A 15,237-nucleotide genomic window follows, 5' to 3' on the forward strand; every position below is an offset into this window, starting at 1 on the left:
GACATTGCTGAGCTGTGTCCAGTGGCTTTGAGTGATGTAATTGCAGTTATACTACCTCAATTTTACCCCATCTAGTGCTGAGAAGTGGTAACACCTACTGTACACTATGTCCATTAGGGTACAGTATGTACTGTAAATAATGTTGTTGCACTATATAGGAGGAATAAGTTGTTGATTTTTTCTTCTTTCCATGCTCCCTTAAAACAACTGTTTTTGCTTAATACCATATAACAGCCACATAACAAGTCCATACTTGGATTTTGGCCAGCAGCCTTTGTTGCATGTCATACCCATCTCTCTGACCTTGTTGTCTGATCTATACTATTAGCTTCCCGACAAAGGCTAAAATGCCAAATAAGACATCTTGTACAGTTATTTTAAGAAATATATTTTTCAGCACTTACCCTTTATTTGGTAGTAATAGGAAAGCTACAGAGGAGAAATGCAGGTAGAGAGAGAGGGAGATATGCAACAAGGGTCCCTTGCGATAGTGGAAACGGGGACATTGTTGTTGTATGCATCTTAACTGCCAGATGACCGTTGTGGTTAATTTTTAACATATCCATATTCGCTTCAAAAGCATGCAGTCTTGCTGTAAGTGTGTGCCAGTGGAGAATGTCTATCTTGGCCTTTGGCTTCTTCTTTAAAGGTCACATTCTACAGATAGCTGGACCAGCACCTTACCTGCTTTTATGGAAGCAGTGAGCAGGCTTTGCAGTGATACCTAGATCAATGTGTGAAACAACAAATGACCTCTGTCATTTGGTGTTTAAGTCTAAGCCAATAATTGTAATCCTACTCAAAGCACATCTATGCAGAAGAAGTTTTAAATAAATAAATAAATAGATTTGTTTTTCTTTGTTTTCACATTTATTCACAGAAGCAGATTCCAATAGATTTGTCAGGTCATCATTGTTTTGCAAAAATAAAAAAAATAATTAAAAAAAAAGTCTACAGGTCAACATTATAGGATCTACAGGCCCAACTTGGTAATCAGACATTCAAGGTAAACCTCCAACTCTCATCTTTAAAAAATGTGTTTTGTCTTGCTATTGTCTATTTCATATAAATTATGGACACATTTCTGAGTGATTATCATTTTTATTTTTCAAGTAAATTTCCACTTTCAAACATTTTCATTTTATGTATAGACAACTTACAGGAGTTGTCAGTTTCCAGCCAGTGATTTACAAGATCATTTTCCTCAGAAGAGCTTCATTGCTTCATGTCATACACCGATCAGCCACAACATTAAAACCACTGACAGGTGACGTGAATAACATTGATCATCTCATCACAATGCGATGTTCTGCTGGGAAACCTTGGGTGCTGGCATTCATGTGAATGCCACTTGACACGCACCACGCATCCAAACACTGTTGTGGACCAAGTACACCCCCTCATCACAACAACACTACCCGATGGCAGTGGCCCCCCAGCAGGACAATGTGCCCTGACACACTGCAAACACTGCTCAGGAACAGCTCGAGGAACACAATAAAGGGCCCAAGGTGTTGACCGAGCCTCCAAATTCCCCAGTTCCCAATCTGGTCGAGCATCTGTAAGACGTGCTGGAGCATGTCTGATCCATGGAGGCTCCACCCCCCAAAACACAGGACCCAGAGGATCCACTATAAAACACCCTGGTGCCAGACACCACAGGACACCCTCAGGGGTCTTAAGTCCATGTATTGACAGGTCAGAGCTGTTTTAGCTACACAAGAGGAACCGTCACAATATTAGGCAGGTGGTCATGTATGAAACTGGCAACATGTTCTCACTACCAATTCATCAAATATAGCAGCTTTGTCAGTGGCCTTAAAATTCAAACTATGACGTTTTTGCAATTGAATGGCTCCGCGGTCAAGTTAGCAATAATGCAATGTCCAGTTAGACATTTGATATAAAGGTTGCTGACAAACAGTTCACATATTATGACATATTATGACTTTTGGACTGTTATTAACACTGTCAAACGGTCATGGTTTGGTTTGGCATAAAAACTACATGGTTAGGTTTTGGAGAAATATTTTGGGGTGAAATAACTAACTTAAGTCACATCACGGGATGGAGGGGACGTAAATATGTTGCTCACGTGACGTAAGCTTCATCATTTACATGTCAACACACTTACATAACTTAAAAAACAAATCACTCTTGCTTCTTGGTCATAACAGAAACCTGGAAGGAAAAGTCCAGTGTATGACTCATCCAACCATCCCAACTGCGTGCCGGGCTGGACTATTCTTGCTTTTTATACTACTACATCTCAGGGGCCCTTCAAGAAGTGACTCTAGAAGGGTAACTACAAACTCAGAAGCGTAGTCCTATAATGCTGGGTTATTTCATCAACCCAACGGCTGGGTTATGAAATGTGTAACCCATTTTGGGTTATTATATGGGTTTTGGGTTATTATTTGGGTTATTTTTGTGCAACCCATGCATTGGGTTAAATACAGTTGGGTTATATACAGTCTATGGTTAAAATCCATCAACCCAACAAACATCAGTTGACCCAGCACCTGGGATGTTTATGCTTTGAATGTCAACACGTCACATGTCACACGTCATCACGTCGACTTCTCCCGTCATCCACCACGAAGCACCGAGCGGCAACCCGACCGATCAGCCTCGTCGCGGCGAGCCAAGTCCTAATTAAGGTTTGTGCACACTACATATCTAATTCACATTGTCCGTCTTGCGTTATCTATTAAAGTAGTATCTTTATATTGTTGTTATTATGGAAGCACACAAGGATGCAGTTCATCTGTTTGGTTTTAGCCATTTACCAAATGAATTAATGAAACGTCCATAATGCCTGCGGGCTTTTGGTCCTGTTTATTGAGTTAGCCAGCTAGCTCGCTGGTTCGCTAGCCTGGCAGCCGGCAGCTAGCAGGCTAATTATCCTGCTGGTTTGCTCTCCAGCCCGGTACTTCGCCAGCTAGACGGTTCGCTGGGTGCGCGCGAGCTAACTAACAGGCTAGTTCACTGGTAGTTGCTTTGCTAGGTGGTTATTAAAAACCTGCTTTTCAAGATACTCAAGGAACCAGTGCCCATGTAACTGTCAAACTACTTGAAAAGAGTGAGAAACGGGCACAACAAAGAGGGAGCTCCATTACACAAATAGAATAATTTAAAAATCAGCACAAACTTGGAATGAATGCATTTCTATTATGCTACCAAAATGTGGAACACCTACCCCGCAAACAGCCAACAAAAATGCCATAAAAGAGCACCTGTCTGCAATTGCCCTCAGGGCTTTTTGTGTTATCCTTTTAACATTCTTGTACAATTGTACTGCTGTACTTTCTGCAACTGCTAATAAAGTATTCAATCAAACAGGGCCAAGATGATCAGGGGAAACAAGTGGGACATCCAGGAGACCTGCCAAGAGTTCCCGCATCTACTCACTCCAGGCATGGTAAGTTAGGAAGGAGTATATGTTGAGGATTCATTGTTAATAACAATCTTTTATCTGCATGTTAGCTGCCACATTTAATTTGTTTTCCTCAATTTGTTTTAGATTGCACAAGACTTTGAAGTCTTACATGGAGAGGCTGCACCAAAACTCTTCGAAACCTGGCTGCCGTTTTATGCTGAAAAGATTCTGTACCTGGCGAGACGGGAAGGGAAACTGACCTCTTCGCTTGATGGATTAACACCCGGTAATACAATATTATATTGTACAGCAGACTATGCAAATGTCAATTTCAGCAGGTGTTTTATTTTGCTACTAAATGACCAAATCCCAGATATGCCATTCTACGTATTGAATCCTATAAAATTGTCTTCCTACAGATTGTTTGGGGGAACTGGCCCTGAGCCAGCTACCAACACTCCTTCCACCAACCGTGTACAAAGTTGGCCGAAAGGTATTCCCGAACACCATCGAGGAGTCCAAATTGGCGTTAATCGACCATAAGCCTGTAAGTCCCTCTGCATATCTAATGGGAAATGTTATTCATTTTAACCACTTGAACCCAGCATCCATATTCTTGTCGGGGTGTTAGCCAAAATGGCAGATCAGCAGGCTCACAACGCTTTGCAATGTGACACGTTGTGAGCTGGTAGATTGGCTATTTTTGGCAAAGACATTTTGTGTAGATGGAAAACAGTGATCCAAGTACAGAGCCAACCCAGGTCCAGTTTAATTGGTCAAGAATGTGCCTGACTACTTTATTTATTTATTATTTTATTTAATTTAGAAATGTATTTCTGAACATGCACTGTATCAGCCACTGCAATCACCATTATCTTGCTTACTCTTTGCTTTTCGACAAGATTTTACTTGTGTTTCTCAAACTGAACTCCTCCTTGAACCGACACCTTACCGTGGTGGAGGGGTTTGAGTACCTGAATGATCCTAGGAGCTATGTTGTCCGGGGCTTAATGCCCCTGGTAGGGTCTCCCAAGGCAGACAGGTCCTAGGTGACAGGTCAGACTAAGAGCGGTTCCAAAGCCCCCTATGACTGAAATTACATCAAGGAAGTGTACGTCGCCCGGAATGGCGTCACCGGGGCCCCACCCTGGAGCCAGGCCCGGGGTTGGGGCTCGCAGGCGAGCGCCTGGTGGCCGGGTCTTTGCCCACAGGACCCGGCCGGGCACAGCCCGAAGGAGCGACGTGGGCCCGCCCTCCAGTAGGCCCACCACCCGCAGGAGGGTTCAGAAGGGGCCGGTGCGGTGCGATTTGTGTGGCTGTCCTGGGCGGGTGCCCCGGCGACCCAATCCCCGGATGGTGACTCTAGCCATGGGGACATGGAATGTCACCTCGCTGAGGGGGAAAGAGCCTGAACTGGTGCGGGAGGTTGAGCGCTACCGGCTAGAGATAGTCTGGGCTCTGGAACCCAACTCCTTGAGAGAGGCTGGACTCTCTTCTACTCTGGAGTTGCCCGCGGTGAGAGGCGGCGAGCTGGTGTGGGCTTGCTCATAGCTCCCCAGCTCAGCCGCCATGTGTTGGAGTTTTCCCCGGTGAACGAGAGGGTCGTTTCCCTGCGCCTCCGGGTCGGGGATAGGTCTCTCACTGTTGTTTCGGCCTATGGGCCAAACGGCAGTGCAGAGTACCCGGCCTTCTTGGAGTCCCTGGGAGGGGTACTGGAGAGTGCTCCAACTGGGGACTCCATTGTTCTACTGGGGGACTTCAACGCTCACGTAGGCAGCGACAGTGTTGCCTGGAGGGGTGTGATTGGGAGGAACGGCCTCCCTGATCTGAACCCGAGTGGTGTTCTGTTGTTGGACTTCTGTGCCAGTCACAGTTTGTCCATAACGAACACCATGTTCAAGCATAAGGGTGTTCATCAGTGCACATGGCACCAGGACGCCCTAGGCCGGAGGTCGTTGATCGACTTGTGGTCGTGTCATCTGACCTCCGGCCGTATGTCTTGACACTCGGGTAAAGAGAGGGGCTGAGCTGTCAACTGATCACCACCTGGTGGTGAGTTGGTTTCGCTGGCAGGGGAGGAAGCTGGACAGACTTGGCAGACCCAAACGTACTGTGAGGTCTGCTGGGAATGTCTGGTGGAACCCTCTGTCGGGGAGGTCTACAACTCCCACCTCCGGGAGAGCTTTGACCAGATCCCGAGGGAGGCTGGGGACATTGAGTCCGAATGGGCCTTGTTCTCCGCCTCCATTGTTGACGCGGCTGTTCGGAGCTGTGGCCGTAAGGTCTCCGGTGCCTGTCGTGGCGGCAATCCCCGAACTCGGTGGTGGACACCGACAGTAAGGGATGCTGTCAAGCTGAAGAAGGAGTCCTATCGAGCCTGGCTGGCTCGGGGGACTCCTGAGGCAGCTGATGGGTACCGGCAGGCCAAGCGTGCTGCAGCACGGGCGGTCGCGGAAGCAAAGACTCGGGTCAGGGAAAAGTTCGGGGAGGCCATGGAGAAGGACTACCGGTCGGCCTCGAGGAAATTCTGGCAAACCATCCGGCGCCTTAAGAAGGGGAAGCAGCACCCCGCCAACACTGTTTACGGTGGAGGCGGGGAGCTGTTGACCTCGACTGGGGATATCGTCGGGCGGTGGAAGGAGTACTTCGAGGATCTCCTCAATCCCACTGACACGTCTTCCATAGAGGAAGCAGAGGCTGGGGACTCGGAGGTTGATCCATTCATCACCCAAGCCGAAGTCACCGAGGTAGTCCGGAAGCTGCCCGGTGGCAAAGCACCGGGGGTGGATGAGATCCGCCCTGAGTACCTCAAGTCTTTGGATGTTGTGGGGCTGTCTTGGCTGACACGTCTCTGCAACATCGCCTGGCAGTCGGGGACAGTGCCTCTGGACTGGCAGACCGGGGTGGTGGTCCCTCTATTCAAAAAGGGGGACCGGAGGGTGTTGTCAAGCCTTTTTGGCTTCTTTTTTTAAGATGCGTTCAAATTTGTTTATAGCAATGGTTTCCAAACTTTTAAGGCTTAAGAATCAGTCCGACAGTTGATTGTTTGGACTGCACTCCTGCTTTCTCTTCCTGTGCTCACTGACTTTCAGTTTCACCTCCTCATTACTCTTCATGTTGAACTGATGAACCTCCAGGTGTGCTGCTGAACCACTAAACTCATGACAGTCATCACACACTCCCCAATTCAACTCCCTCCTTCTCTCCTCCTTCTCTTCGTTTCCCCTCCTCTTCCTCTCCATGACTCGCTTTACTCTTCCTCTAGCCCCTCAGCTTCTTTTTCTCCTTCCACCCCACCCCCAGCTCCTTTTCGCTGTCGCTGTTGGCAGCCTAGCCTATTTAAATGCTCCATTGGAGAAGGATTAAGGTTTATGCAAGGTCAGTGTGGGATGTGATAATTATAATCACAGCTTTTTGCCTGGCCAATGACGGCCATTTGTTATTCTCAGCTCACTGGCTTCAGAAGCCCCTGGGGGGGAGCTGGTAGGAGGTGTTGACAAGAGGCTGGCTGATTTACTGGGCCGCCTCCTCCCCCCGTCTCTCCCAACACAGAGCTGCATGTTTCTCTCCTCTGTCTCCTTCTCCTCTTTTTTGTATCCTTCTCTTCTCTCCTCTCCCAGTTCTTTCTCTTTGTACAGTATTTCCATTTCTCTGTCTATCTACACCTCTATTTTCAACCCACCTTTACTTATTTCCATCCTCCTCTTCATTCTCTTTATTCAATGCCATTTCTGCTCTATATGGAAGCTGTTGTACCTCTGAAGGAAGACAATGAGATAGGAGATGTATGAATGAAGTGAAGCCAAAATGAAGTCTTCAACACGGATGTCTTGATTGTTATTGACACAGTTTATGGAGGAAATTAAAGAACATTAAAACCATAGTGTCGGATTGCTTCAGTTTGCATCACAAAATTACACTCCTTCCTCTTTTCAGTCAAATCTGAGCACACATATTATTAAGGTCAGTGTGACTTAAACTTCCTTGGGATTTTAGTTATCTCTGATGTCATTAAGAGATAACCTGCTAAGAAACCATCAGAATCAGAATACAGTGCTGACAATTCACGTTTCTGCAAACCACCATGTTCACATTTTTTTTACAGTACGATACCAACATTTCTGGTAGCCTTTTACAATTTACAATCTACCAGTGGATTTCAAAATAATATGTGATCACTCCCAAATTGGGATGATGTTCTCATTTTCTTTTCTCACTATAAGGTTTATGCACAGTATAAAGGCTAATGCCCTTTAGCTTCATTATTTTTAACCAGTGAACCATATATTTTGTCCCATATATATATATATATATACATATATATATATATATATATATATATATGTATATATATATACATATATATATATATATATATATATATATATATATATATATATATATATATATATATATATATTTTGGCTCTTTGGTACTGATTGCTTCCCCCTGGACAGCTTCATGTTCATCCATGCCATCTATGTCACCTAGCAATGTCTGCACAGAAAACTAATGTGACTTTCACATTCATACTGGGTGCACAAAGTAACCAAGTCAAATGTTGGAATTAAAGAGCGAGATTAAATAAAGAACATGAAATGTAGATGTTTTGTTTATTTTTCAGCTGAACCTTTGTAAATGTCTCATCTCATCTCATCTCATCTCATCTCATTATCTACCGCTTTTTCCATGAGGGTCGCAGGGATGTTACCGCTTTATCCCCTTTCAGGGGGTTGCAGGGGTTACTGGAGCCAATCCCAGTTTCTCTATGGGCTTTGTAAATGTAGGGAATCTAATAGAATGGTATAAAATGCCAACATTTTACAGCATTGACCTGCACTGTAGCTTTGTCTGCTGGGAGCTGCCCCTTTCAACCAGAGTCTACAGTGCTGCCCATTGGGAGCAGCCCACAACTACTCCAGCTTAAACCTTTGCACACTGGGATTTCGCCAGTACAAGCCCAGTCTATATATCTGCCCACTGGGAGCTAAACAACACAACCTTATTTGCCTCAGTCTTACTGTGTTACTAGGGGCTGCTGCTATGTTTTCACCTCACCTTTCTTGTGATCTCTGGGATCTAACCTGTGATTTTGTAACTCTAGGCCTTTTCCAGCCTGCCATGTGTACTCTTGATGTTCAGTACATGATGCAGAGCTAACTAAGCCTCCATCCATCATCCCTCCAGTCAGCCAGCACTGCCAGCCATGTTTGACTGCTCCGGACTGCTGCTGGGGAATAGATTGGTAGATTTGTCTAGCTCTCTCTCTCTCTCTCTCTCTCTCTCTCTCTCTCACTCCCACACACACACACACACACACACACACAGGGGACTAGTCATGGCCAGGGATCAGAGTGTTTTCTAGTTGACTGGTGTTAGAACCTGAACTAAGCATAGAAGAAGCAAGAGCCAAAGGCCAGGGTCAGACAAGGATTTGGGTGAATGATTTTTTTAAAACCCTAGTACTGCAGCTAAGCTGTCAGTCATTCACAGGGAGAACATGGACGTTTATATGGAGACCAAGAGAGGTGGAGCTGAAGAAACACCTGTTTGTACTGGTGATGCACTGTGTGAATCATACTTAACAGGTCCGCAGTAACAACACAGGTCAGCTGGGTAGGCCAAAGAGAAGTAAGTAAATCAAATATATATGTTGCTTTTTGATTGCTCATTGAGCATGATCAAACACTTATTTTTTGTCTGGCTTTTTATTGGCTACAAAACAACCAACAGTTTGTGTGTGAGTTTGAGTGTGGTCAGATGCATTTTACGAATTAATTTTACAATCCTGCCTGTGACAAACAACTGCCAGTCAGATCTCTGTTATCTGGAGAAGATGCACAGATGGAGTGATATATATATATATATATATATATATATATATATATATATATATATATATATATACATATATATATATATATATATATATATATATATATATATATATATATATATATATATATATTATACTGAGAAACATATCAGTTATAAAAGTCCCTTTTGAGCAGTGTTGCATAGTACCCAAAAGTCATGCTTGAGTAAAAGTAAAGATATTATGTTACAATATTACTTTGGTAAAAGTAAAAGTCAACCATACAAATAGTACTTGACTAAAAGTCTTTAAGTATCTGATATTAAATGTACAAGTAAAAAGTAAATTATACATATATTTACATGTATGTATATCAGAGACAAGTCTTTTGTCAGTCCAAGTCAAGTCTCTTTTGGTTGTAATGAGCATTCTATCTATCTGCTGCATGCCATCCGGTCTGCTTAGAACACTGCATAGAAATCTAAGGAATTCAAAGCATGTACTGTATTATCATCACTCCTTTATCTATTAGCAAAGAGTATTAACAGCAGATTAGTTGTTTGGTATATGATCATATTAAACAGACTATTGTAATGCAATAGTATGCAAAAAAAAAAACACAATGAAAGCTTACCTTTAAAATTAATATCTGTATTTTGCTTTGCAATATAAATACATAGCTACAGTAGCTACATGCAAAACACTATTGTTGCCAAGTTATCTGAAATATACTGCAAGTCCATAAAATGGTGATATTAAAACATGAACAATTGTGTTCAAAAAGAGATATCTACCATTTGCGAAAATTGGCACCTTTCTTTGTGTGACAAAAATGATTCCTTGCATGAATATATAAAACTCATATATCATTGGAGGCCTTTTCTTACTGAACAGAACATTTTTGTGGATTCAATTGTTTGTGTTGTTTCACAATAAACAGCAACTGACTTTTATTCCAGGTTATTCCTTTTATACCCTCTCCACCTCACACTGGTCAGACAGCGGAGCACCTTCTCCAAAAGGCTGCTTCAGCTTCGCTGTCGTAACAACAGATACAGGAAATCTTTCCTGCCACAAGCCATCACCTCATACAATAACTCTCTCGCCTCTGCCTGACAGAGAGATCTGTGATCTCTCTACTGTTTTTACTCCGTTTATAACATGTTAAGATCTGCACATTTTAGGGTTTTTTTAAAAGTCTATTTATCTATTTATATTACCTGTGGTTCTATTATTGCACACCCATATGTACATTTTGGTTCTGTTATTGCACATTCATAGGAATTGTTTATTTCTTGTATAGTTGTATAGATTATTATTGTTTATAGTCTAGTTTGCACTGTGTATATACATTGTATATATCTTGCTTTCTATTTATGTTATGTACAGAGTGTTTTTCTTTTTCTTTCCCACTGCTGCTGTGACAAAATAATTTCCCAGTCTGGGATCAATAAAGTAATTCTATTCTATTATTCTATTCAGATTCCCGAAAGAAATGTTTGTGTTTTGGAATCAAACCCATCAAAACCATGCTTTTCACCATCGGTTCTAGGTTTACATGTAAGTAGCACACTGTACTAAACATGTGTAGCAGCACTGGTTCAAGTCACTTACAATTAAACCAAATTGAAATGTAAAAAGACACTGCAGTTTACTTTCTTGTGATAGAGCATCAATTATCAGAAATTTACTTATTGGCTGGATAGCACAACCTTCTCATGCTGAACATTTTTCAGTGTTTAAATTAGTGAAAAATTCTGAACTTAAAGTGACCTGACCCCTTGCATGCTGTTGATGCTGAGCTAAACATGTTTGCTAACTGTCCATAGGCGCTTAGGTTAACTTTCACATTACCAAGGAAAAAGGAATGTCGAAAAGCTGAGCGCAGGTGGCGAAAAACAAATCTCCAGGTTCATTTTGACGTTTATAAAGAGAGACTTTACATTCTTAATTTAGAACTGAAAAGTCAAGGCAGTCCTTCTTCTCAGACATTATCACCAAAAACAATAATAATGAACATGCCCTGTTTGCTACTGTCGACAGGCTAACAAACCCTCCTGTGCCAGTAGCCTCTGAACATCTATCTACCAGGGTCTGTAATGAATTTTGAAAAATCATTGATTTGTTTTTCAACAGCTGAACAATTACCTAATAATAAACGGCTGTTTTGATGTCTTCCAATCAGGATTTCAATCACATCACAGCACTGAGACTGCTCTTGTCAAGGTCGTCAATGACATTCATTTAAACGCAGACAGTGGCAAAATTTCAGTCTTAGTATTACTGGACCTCAGTGCTGCGTTTGACACGGTCGACCACAACATACTATTGGACTGGCTGGAAAACTGGGTGGGACTCTCTGGTACAGCACTAAATTGGTTTAAATCCTATCTAAATGATAGAGACTACTTTGTGTCTACAGGTAATAACACATCTGAGCAGATGAAAATGACAAGTGGAGTACCCCAGGACTCCACTCTGGGGCCTCTACTATTCAACATTTACATGCTTCCTCTAGCTCAGATAATGGAAAAACAACAAAATATGTTACCATAGTTATGCAGATGACACACAAATTTACATAACCATATCACCAGGGGACTACAATCCCATACAAATGCTGAGTAAATGCGTTGAACAAATCAATGATTGGATGTCTCAGAGTTTTCTTCAGTTAAAAAAAACAAGACTGAAATAACTGCTTTTGGAGCCAAGAAGAACGACTAACAGTTTCTGCTCAGCTTCTATCTATAATGTTGAAAACTACAAACCAAGCCAGAAACCTTGGTGTAATCATGGACTCAAACCTAAATTTCAGCAGCCACACTAAGAAAATTACAAAGTCAGCCTACTATCACCTCAAGAATATATCCAGGATAAAAGGACTTATGTCTCGGTAGGATTTAGAAAAACTTGTCCATATATTTATATTCTGCAGACTTGACTACTGTAACGGTGTCTGTACAGCACTCTAAAAAATCCATCAGACAGCTGCAGCTGATTCAGAACGCTGCTGCTCCAGTTCCAACAAGAACCCAAAAAGTATATCACATCACTCCAGTTCTTACATCTTTACACTGGTTTCCTGTCTGTCAAAGAATAGATTTCAAAATCCTGCTGTTGGTTTATAAAGCACTGAATGGTTTCGGGCCAAATTACATTTATGATCTGCTGCTACGTTACGAACCATCCAGACCTTTGAGGTCGTTAGGTACATGTCTGCTTTCAGTCCCTAGAGTCAAAACTAAACATGGAGAAGCAGCATTCAGTTATCATGCACCACATATCTGGAACAAACTCCCAGAAAACTGCAGGTCTGCTCCAACTCTCACCTCTTTTAAATCAAGGCTGAAGACCTTTCTGTTTGCCACTGCTTTTCACTAAAGCAATTTCAAGGCTTTGAACTGCACTGTGACTTTTATTTTCTAGTCTTGTCTTTTTTAATTCTATTCTTTTTAAGCTTACTTTCCTATTTCGTAACTTGTTTTAATGTTTTGTTTCTTGATGTCTTCCTACGTGTTTTTAATGTATTTTAAATGTATTTTAAATGCAATTTTTAATTTCTTTTAATGTAATTTGTATGTCCCTGTAAAGCACTTTGAGTTGCCTTGTGTCTGAATTGTGCCATACAAATAAACTTGCCTTGCCTTGCCCTACCAAGTGACCCACTCTATCCGGGTGTGTTTTCAGGTACATGATAAAGTTTGATGTGGTCGATCCAGCATCCTTTATATTAATTCCGCAAACATTGCATTTGGCAAATTTATTGTTTGCACCTTGTGTGTAGTTCCTATAGGCAAAGCATATGATAAACGGGAGAGCAGCAGCAGTTGTTGTGCTCGTCGCCATAGTGCTGTTGTCATCTGGGGCAGCGCACACCAGATGCATAAAGTTAAGCATGAGGGGATGATGTTCAGCTCATCAGACATTTTCTTAATGTTGATGAGCCAAAAAATAAAAAATAAAGATTGTTCATGAGTCGCAAATCTCGAATCTGAGTCAAGTCTCAAGTCTTTTGAGGGCGAGTCTCAAGTCAAGTCTCAAGTCACTGAGTCACTAAAATGCAACTCAAGATCAAGTCGCAAACTCAATGTCACATTCTGTCACTTTCTGTGGCAGATACTTGTGTTTTGTTGTTTGTTGTTTTTCTGTTTTGCTCGCAGAGGTACATTGAGAAGCTAGGCGGAGCCGGCCATTCAGTGTCCTAGAGCAGCTCATCTCATTAGTAATTCACTTAGATAACCGGCTGAGGGAGAGACAGCGGGAGAGAGCTTCCACCAGCAGCAGACCAACTAGCTCCGCCCCCAGTCAGTCCCCTCACTCTCTGTCAATACCCCAGAGCTTCCCCCGTTCCACCTGGATTCCAAGAGCACCCCCTGCTGTTTTGGAGGAACCCATGCAGGTGGGGAGGACCTGGCTAACCCTTGAGGAACATCAACGCAGATTTAACAATAGACTATGCATCTACCTCGCCTCTTGCGCGGTTCTGCCAAAAGGACCGGCTCGCCAGTGAACAGGGGCACGTTGGTGAGCCAGACTACATCTATTCCAAGCCCTCTTGCCCAAATCAACCTTCCTGCCTCTCTCCAGTGGTCACGTGAGCCATTCATGTTTTTGTGGACTCTGGTGCTGATGACAGCTTCATAGACTCCTCCCTAGTTGAACGATCTCTGATCCCCATTGAAGCTCTCGACATCCCCAAAACTGTAAACGCCCTTGATGGGCGGTGCCTGGCCACAATCACTCATTGCACCCAGCCCGTCACTCTGATAATCTCAGGAAATCATTGTGAGTGTCTCCAACTGTATGTCTTCTCTTCACCCTCATCTCCAGTCGTACTGGGTCTCCCCTGGCTTCGAGTACACAACCCCCATATTGACTGGCGTTCATCCTCCATTTCCAGCTGGAGCACTTTCTGCCACTCACAGTCTCCACTCTGCCGCTACAACAGTCAAGTCATCTGCCTCAGTCATTCCCAAACCACCTGATTAGTCTCTTGTGCCACCAGTGTACCATGACCTAGCCACTGTGTTCTGCAAGGAATGAGCCTTGTCCCTACCACCTCACCACCCATATGACTGCGCTATTGATCTGCTCCCTGGTGCCCCTCTCCCTTCCAGTCGCCTGTACAATCTGTCACGCCCCGAGAAAGAGTCGATGGAGGAGTACATCAATAACTCTAAGGCTTCTGGTTTAATCAGGCTCTCCTCGTCCCCCCTCGGGGCGGGGTTTTTCCTTGTGGGAGAGAAGGATGGCTCCCTTCGCCCCTGCATTGACTATCGTGGACTTAATGACATCACCATCAAAAATAAGTACCCTCTACCCCTGATCGATCCTTCTTTCGAGCCTCTGTGTCATGCCAGGTTTTTCACTAAACTGGACCTCAGGAATGCTTACCACCTGGTCCACATCCGAGAGGGGGATGAGTGGAAGACGGCGTTCAACACCCCACTGGGACATTTCGAATACCAGGTGATGTCGTTCAGTCTGTCAAACGCCCCTGCTGTGTTCCAAGCCCTCATTAATGACATTTTACGCGATATGCTCAACCATTTTGTGTTTGTCTATTTGGACAATATCTTGATTTTTTTTTCCAAGACACTGGACGAGCACGTCAAGCAAGTGAGGCTGGTAATGCAGAGACTCCTGGACAATAAACTATATGTGAAGCCGGAGAAATGCGAGTTCCACTCGTCTGAGGTGAGCTTTTTAGGCTTCATTATAGCTCGGGGAAGGCTTCAGCCGGACCCTGCCAAGATCCAGGCCGTAGAGGAGTGGCCAACTCCTTCCACACGAGAACAGTTACGTTTCCTGGGATTCGCCAACTTTTACCGCAGATTCATCCATGACTAGAGCCGGGTCGCGGCTCCTCTCACCCAACTCACCTCCACAGCCACACTACTCACATGGTCTCCCAGTGCCGACACTGCCTTCAAAAGACTGAAGGTGCTGTTTACCCATGCCCCCATTCTTCAACATCCCGACTCGGATCGTCAGTTTGTGGTGGAGGTGGATGCCTCAGACTCTGGAGTGGGGGCTATTC

Source organism: Pagrus major, chromosome 18 (genome assembly GCF_040436345.1).
Source record: "Pagrus major chromosome 18, Pma_NU_1.0".
NCBI lineage: Eukaryota > Metazoa > Chordata > Actinopteri > Spariformes > Sparidae > Pagrus > Pagrus major.